We start from the raw sequence: 8123 nt of genomic DNA on the forward strand, positions 1-8123 counted from the left end.
AACAATTTGGAACACACTACAAAGGCAGCACCATAATGCAAATACAGGAAACATTTAGTTGCATTGGATTTCAATAGTTTTACATTGGGATATTCCAATGTACTGTAAGTTAACAGCTTGATACTTACAAAAAAAAAAAAACATTAAAGTACACATTCAAACAGATGCAATATTGTCAATATTACAATTTAAAATAGTATTTTAATATATTTTAAAATTAAAATTTTATTATTCCTATGATGGCAAAGCTGAATTTTCAGCCACCATTACTCCAGTCCTCAGTGTTACATGAGCCTTCAGAAATCATTCTTATATGCTGATTTGGTTCTTTAGTAACAATTCTTCTTCTTATTAAAACAGTATTGCTTAATATTGTGGAAATTGTGACAGAAATCTGTTGTAACATTATAAATGTCTTTACTGTCAGTAGTGGATAAGGTAAAATAGTATTTGGATTATATGCATTAATAGTAGTAATATAATAATAGCAATTAATAGTATTATATAAATAATATTTATATATTTTTATCAATAATTTTGCTCAATTAATAAAATGTATCTTTGTCATTGTGGATTATGGGATTGCCTTCTCTGTAAGCATAAGCATGTGATCCTGCCACTGAATTTAGCTAAAAGTAGTTAGTATAATTGAAATATGCTTTTCTTTGTGAACATAGTGAGGTAGCAATGAAACAGAGTAGTTGTGTTTGAATCCTTTCATTTTGTACACAGTTTTGGATGGTTGCAAAATAAAAAGAGAACTAAAGTGCAAGAAGAAAGCAAAGGAATGTAATTTCTATCAGTTTAAGTGTATTACATTGGCTAATTGTGCAGTCTGATGCAATTTGTATCGCTAAGACCTTTCGTCGGTACGATGCAGTCTAACTAGAGAAGGTCATGAGGTTGCAGGTGGGATTCGAGCCTAACGAAGCTACTGGGCTGAATGAATAAGTTTGGATAGTTGATTCAATTTACATCAGTACTGCAGCCAACCATTGTTCCGGCTGCAGTCTGTTTGGGATTTGCTAGTTTAACTTCTCTTATTTAACCCCTGTGCCCCTCTTCCTCCATCTCTCCGCTCTTTCCCACCTCAGGCTGAACTCATTTGGGTTCCTGCATGGGAAGGTCCTGGGGCGGATTCAATCAGCTGCAGCCTTAATTGGCTCTCAGGCATTCAAATTGAAACCGATGGAGAACTAATAACAATTGCCCTACTGGTTTGTAGCTGTAGAAGCCGAGGGAAAATTAGTTGTGGTGCCAGAGCGCTGCACTTTTTAACTGCAGGCAGGATTTTGGTGGGTTTGGTTGAGAGAACACACACACACACACACACACACACACACACACACATGCACACACCCTGAGGGCTTCTCTTTGTTTCCACGACCTCAGAGTAATTTTGTAACATGACTGTGATTGGAATTTCTAGTGGCCATATGAGTTTGTCTGTGTGTGTGTGCGTGTTGCCCTCCGGTCCATTCCGTCATGTCATCACCTTCCACCTCTCAGTCATGTAGACAAATGAAAACACACACTCACTAACATACACAGGTGTTCAGGGGGGCCTTCTCTCAGTTTTAACAGACCGACCAGACACGTCCCGCACTCTGAGCTGTGGCTAATGTTTACTGAAAAGCAGTTCATCGCAAAGCCCTGAGTTCATCGCAGCCATTATTTCTCTTTGTTTCCACGACCTCAGAGTAATTTTGTAACATGACTGTGACTGGAATTTCTAGTGGCCATATGAGTTTGTCTGTGTGTGTGTGCGTGTTGCCCTCCGGTGCATTCCGTCATGTCATCACCTTCCACCTCTCAGTCATGTAGACAAATGAAAACACACACTCACTAACATACACAGGTGTTCAGGGGGGCCTTCTCTCAGTTTTAACAGACCGTTCAGACACGTCCCGCACTCTGAGCTGTGGCTAATGTTTACTGAAAAGCAGTTCATCGCAAAGCCCTGAGTTCATCGCAGCCATTATTGCACTGCGTGTTTTGACAACTGCGGATGAAAGGGTGGTAAAGGCATGATGGTACGAGGAAGACGAGGCCTTTACGAGCAAAACATTCTTACTAAATGCTGGTGGTGACCTCTTGATCTGTCTGGAGAGCTGCACCAGCAGATGGTCGAACTCACAAGATGCTTCTTAAGTCAATATTTAAGTTTATAGAGATATATAATCATATTATTAATCCCAATAGTAACAACAAAAACATTATATAACAAATAACTACATATCCCTCACAAAGTTACAGTACCATGTTACACTGATGGTATCAAATGGTAATGCTATGGTAATATGATATGATGGTACTTAATTATTACCATATTCATATACCTACCATGGTATGCATTGTGAAAAAGTGTTTAATTCTATTGAATGTGCACTTGTAGTGTGGTTTTTCATTTGAAAAGTGTACTTGCAGGTAATATAATATTAATTAAATAAAAGGTCACTTGAGTGTACTTAGAGTACACTTTCATGACCATGTTAAAAAAAAAGCTTAAGTAGCACTTTAAAAATAATTTGTAATAATGTCAAATTAACTTTAGCATTACATTTACAGTTAATGTTTTGAATGCACAGTACTAAATTGTAACTTCATTACAAATGTATAATTACAGCTCAAGTCTAAATGTATGACATATAAGGTTTAGTAGAAATTACATTAAAGTCTATTTTAGTTTACCATAAATTCTTGTCAGTACATTCGACAATACACTTGAAAGTAATTGTGAAATTACATGTAAAGATAAAAAAATCACTGTAAAGTTCAACAAATGCAACAATATTTAAAATGGCATTTCCACCACAGAATGTAAAAGTAAAAGTAATTGTGAAATTACAATTAAAGATCAAAATGCAACAATATTGAAAATGTAATTTCCACCACAGAATGCTGTCATACACAAAATGGACTTTGAGATGTGGCAGAAATGTTCATGACTTTCAGAAAAATTGCAGAAATATATGGTGCAATACTTGGTATATGTACTTTTCCAAAACAATAGTAATACCATGTTACTGTAAATACACGTTATTCATTACATATACTGGTAACAACTTAAACATGATTTAAGCTGTCTTTTTCAGTGTTTTTATATTTTAAAGGGCTATCCATGCATTCGGCAAAAATAACAATATGTCAATGTTTGCTGAATTCATCCTATCGGTCCCACACAAACTGTGTGCACAAGTTCAGGTTTAATTCCTCTCTTCCTAATTCTCTTTCAGTAGGAGTCTTTGCCCTTTATAGCCGTAACTGTACTTGACAGATCAGAGATGGGGACCTGAAGGATGTGTGTGTGAGTGGATGTTCATATAAGTTGTGTGAATTTATGTGCCCAGCCAGTGTCAGTCACTACAGTGTTGTTGGTGCAGATGCATTGTGGCACTCAGTCCTCATACGCTGGGGTCATTACACACACAACACAGTTCCAAGTGTGGCTCTTAAACTAATATTAAAAAAATAAACGTTTGAGAGAGAGCTTGCTTTAATAGTTAGGGATATGAGTGTGGAAAACATCTACAGGCCGCCATTATTAATTGCTTTTTCCATCCTTCTACTAAATAACGTAATGTTCTCACATCTTCATTACAATAAGAAATTCAGTTCATGGCTTGTGTCCTTTTTGTGTTTTGGTTCTCATCCTTTGTGTGTTTTGAACAAACCACTTTCTTCTAAAAATACAAAACTGCACAAACCACAAAATTAGCTCAGTCATAAAAAGTGGAGTTTAATGTCCTTCATGGTCGCAGCTGCGTGGGGCTCTGCAAATAAGCGCTCTGATTGTTAAAATGTAGACCATGTACTGTAATTCACATGTGCTAAGATAAGACATTGACTAAACCATGCTGAGAAGCCACGGCTGTGGTGTTTGGGTGGAGGCTGGTACTCTATGGGCCCTGTTGCTTTCTATTCGGCCCAACTGTGTTTTTAGTGCACTGAAATAGGCTTTGATCAGTTGTGGATCACTGTTTCCTCTTAAATTCAGTATAAATTAAAAGACAAACTCTATCTTTTGTCAAGCACCTTGTGTGTTACGGGTGTTTTGTTTACTCTGTTGTTTTTGTCTTAAGTGAGGTTTAAATTACACCATTCAAAAGTTTGGGGTCAGTAAGATTCATAGGTGTCTCTTATGCTCACCTAGGCTGCATTTATTTAATCAAATTACTGTACATTTTAAAATGTATTTTATTCATGTGATGGCATATCTGAATTTTTAGCAGTCATCACTCCAGTCTTATTTGTCACATGATCTTTCAGAAATCATTTGAATATGCTGATTTTGTGCTCAGGTAAAAAAAAAAAATATATATATATTAATTCTTATTATTAGTACAAAAGTTATTTGAAATAGATTTGATTTTGTAACATTATAAATGTTTTCCTGTCACTTTTGATCAGTTTAATAAATCTATGCTGAATAAAACTATTTATTTTAAATCTCTTAAAGGGGTCATATGATGCGATTTCAATTTTTCCTATCTCTTTGAAGTGTTACAAGCTCTTGGTGCATAAAGAAGATCTATAAAGTTGCAAAGACTAAAGTTTCAAATCCAAAGAGATATTCTTTATAAAAGTTAAGAGTCAACCACGCCTACCTAAAACGGCCGCTCCTTCGTCGAATCCGCCGGTCGCGCCATTCTCTAGCCCGCCCGCCACCGCTCACTCTACTCTAGCGAATCTACTTTGTTTGGTCTTCCAAAAGAGGACACGACTAGAAGAGAGAGAAAGAGAGAGACTGAACAGAGAAACATGAGAGAGAAAAGAAAGTTCGCTGTTCATGAAAGTCACACTTCCAACGTTACTGGCATCTTTGAAGACAGCTGAAGCTCTTTCCTGGTAGTTGGAGAGATATTTAACACATTCATGCTTGTTGCTGAATTAACAATGTCTGGCAACGAGGTTTGGGTTGAGGAGACTCAATTTAAAGCATCTGCATCTGCATCAAATCATACATTTTGTATAATATGAATGCACTGGGTATGATCTACTTTATTAAGTTCATGTTCCAGGGGAAAGAGGCACATTTTTGGGAAGCAAGTTTTAACTTTAGGTTTTGGTTCATCCTTACTCTCTGCCTTCTGGCACCAACTAAATTAAAGACTTTTTGTTCCATCATGATGTTCCACTGGGTCTTTAATGTCATGCTTATTTCAGAAGGATATGGCCACTGATTCTTACAAATAATGAAGGGAAATGAATGTATTACTGTCTGAGCACAATGAAAACATATTTATCCTCAATCTCCATGTGAATTGCCCTAGCTCAAATAGTCTTCATTTAAATACCGCAAACATATTTGCATAAGCTTTGAATTTAGAGTCCTCCTCAGGCTCTGAGAATTGTGTCAAAGCCTCTCTCTATCTCTTTCTATTGTCATTGTTGATGGTGATGAAGTGGTACTGCTGATGTATATGATTATCTTAACTAAGACCCACAAATGAACAGAAATCGTGAACAGGCTCATCTTTTTTTTCTTATTGCACTCTATTCTGTCTTTCAATGACTTATCAATGATTTCAGGTTCTCACAGTATCTCAATAAAATAAATAATTTATTCTTCAGTCTACAACATGCAGTTATATACACTGTAAATAATAGATGTGCTATTGTTAACTTAACAAGCTATTTCTATCTAACCTGGCCTTTAAAAATCACTTTCATTGGTGTAACTCAAAATTGTCAGGTTGATTTAGTCATATTATATAATATATTTGAGTTGAATGATGCAAGTAAGATGTTACCAAATTCAATTCAAGTGTTTTATTTTTTCTCAGCAAGATTTTATCAGTAAAACAACTATGAAATACAAAACATGTACAAGGTGAATATAAAAAAATATAAAACCATGTTTTTTGGCCAACTAATATACAACCTAAATTATTGAATGAAAAATTAATAAATGAATGAATAATGAATAAATAAATGAATAAGCTTAATAAAAGTAATAACGTGACAGATTGCCTTGCTCTGGCATGTGACAACTTGCCCCGGCCTCCCCTATATTACATCTAAATATCAATAGATTTGCTTTGGTCACAAGAAGAGCTGTGTGGATTGGTCTTCATCACAATCTCTCTCTCTCTCTCTCTCTCTCTCTCTCGCTCTCTCTCTCTTAATTAGATACCCATTTTATGTTGCGACGGTCCATTTAGTAGGTTTTATGCCAGCTGAGTATGGCCAAGGGGAAATTACAAGGATTATTTACTTCTGTTAATTGAGGTCCCATCTTTGAATGGGTGGTAAAGGTTAATGTCCTTTTGATATATATTTTCTTTCCGTCTCCTCAGAAAGACTTGCAGTCAAAAGAGAAGGGGATTCCTGAGGGTATACAAGTCTGAAATGTTCAAATTCAGTTTGAGTAAAGGAGGAAAGTCGGTGGGTTTCAGTGGGGGCGTATATTTCAGGTTCCATTTCTAAGCTTGGCCCCTAAGATGGCCCACACTGATTTCCTTCACTTCTGCTCTTTGCTTGGTCTCAGTGCTTTCATTAAACCCTAATCTGTCTCATTTGCTATGCTTCCAGGAGACATGGAACTAAAAGAGGGAGGTGGATAATGAATTGAAAAGAAAATGTGAAGTTACATATGTTTTTTTCCCCCTAAATGACCCTTGTCTCCACATTCACGCCAATGCTGTTTTAATAGTCTTCCTAATAGAAATTTAAAATCACAAAACTGCTAACCTGCAGGTTAATAAAAATGATAATTTTGTAATCTTGTATCTGTATTTAATTGGATTTCAAGAACCTCTTTAAAATGTGTTTGCATTCTGGAAAATTTGCATGTGCCGTGTTAAAAGGGAACTTGAATCTCCAGCTGTCAGGATAATGAATTAGACCATTTTATCTCTATAATCTTCTGACAATCTCCCCTTGTACTTTCCTGTCACAGTTATCCATTAAAGCAGTGAATTACCTAAATATTTGAAATGTTTTACATGGTTTTGTAGCTTTGTAATGTTGCTAGGGCCTATACTGTGTGTTGTTTCATCATAAAGATAAAGGGGCCTGACAGTATAATAAGATGAAATAAAACTTGAGCTATGTCTAATTTGACCTTTGACCTCCTAATATTTCTTTGAGGTTGCATTTCTGTGATATTTTATTGTGTTGTATGTAGTGGTCGACCAATATATAGCCAAGGCCAATATACTGTTTTTTCAATATATTGAATATATTCAGTTTTTCTGTTTCTTTTCTTTTCTTTTTTCCAGTTTTTCTCTTTCATTTTTAACAAGCTTTTCTGTTTTGCCGATAAGTGTCATGAATGGGACTTTTATTTTGACAGTGATGCGAACGTCTCGGTTACGTACGTAACCCTCGTTCCCTGATGGAGGGAACGGAGACGTTATGTCGAACGACATATGGCGTCTCATTTGTGAGGCCAGTCATCTCTGAGTTTAAGAGAAAACGCCAATGAAAACTGGCTAGTAGATGTAGAGGATGGAGGATGTTCAACTAGGGTTCGCCAACCAGGGAACTCTGCTGGGAGAAGAAAGGTGCTCACATCCCCGTGTGAGGGGGAATGGCGCAGCAAGCGTGACACCGAGGCAGTTCTTCCCGCCAATTACCTGTTACCCAACACATGGGAAGAAACCGGCTCTACACGAAGGTTGTAAAACCTAGCGAAGGTGTTAGGTGGCGCCCAGCCCGCAGCTCGACAGATGTCTTGCCAGAGAGGCGCCGTGCGCCAGCGCCCAGGAGGAGGCAACACTCCGAGTGGAGTGGGCTCTCACCCCCAGGGGGCACGGCTCGCCTTGGGATTGGTAGGCCAAGGCCAAGGCGATGGCATCCACTATCCAGTGGGCCAACCTCTGCTTGGAGACAGCCTTCCCCTTCTGCTGACCTCCAAAGCAGACAAGGAGCTGCTCAGAGCTTCTGAAGCTCTGGGTGCAGTCCACGTATATGCGTAGTGCTCTTATGGGACACAGCAACGCCAAGGCTGGATCTGCCTCCTACGGGGGCAGCGCTTGCAGGTTCACCACCTGGTCTCAGAAGGGAGTGGTGGGAACCTTGGTCACGTATCCAGGATGGGGTCTCAGGACAACGTGAGAGTAGGCCGGCCCGAACACAAGGCATTCTTCACTTACCGAAAATGCATGGAGGTCCCCGAC

The sequence above is a fragment of the Sinocyclocheilus rhinocerous genome, unplaced genomic scaffold (assembly GCF_001515625.1).
Source record: "Sinocyclocheilus rhinocerous isolate Xijiao unplaced genomic scaffold, SAMN03320098_v1.1 scaffold2981, whole genome shotgun sequence".
NCBI lineage: Eukaryota > Metazoa > Chordata > Actinopteri > Cypriniformes > Cyprinidae > Sinocyclocheilus > Sinocyclocheilus rhinocerous.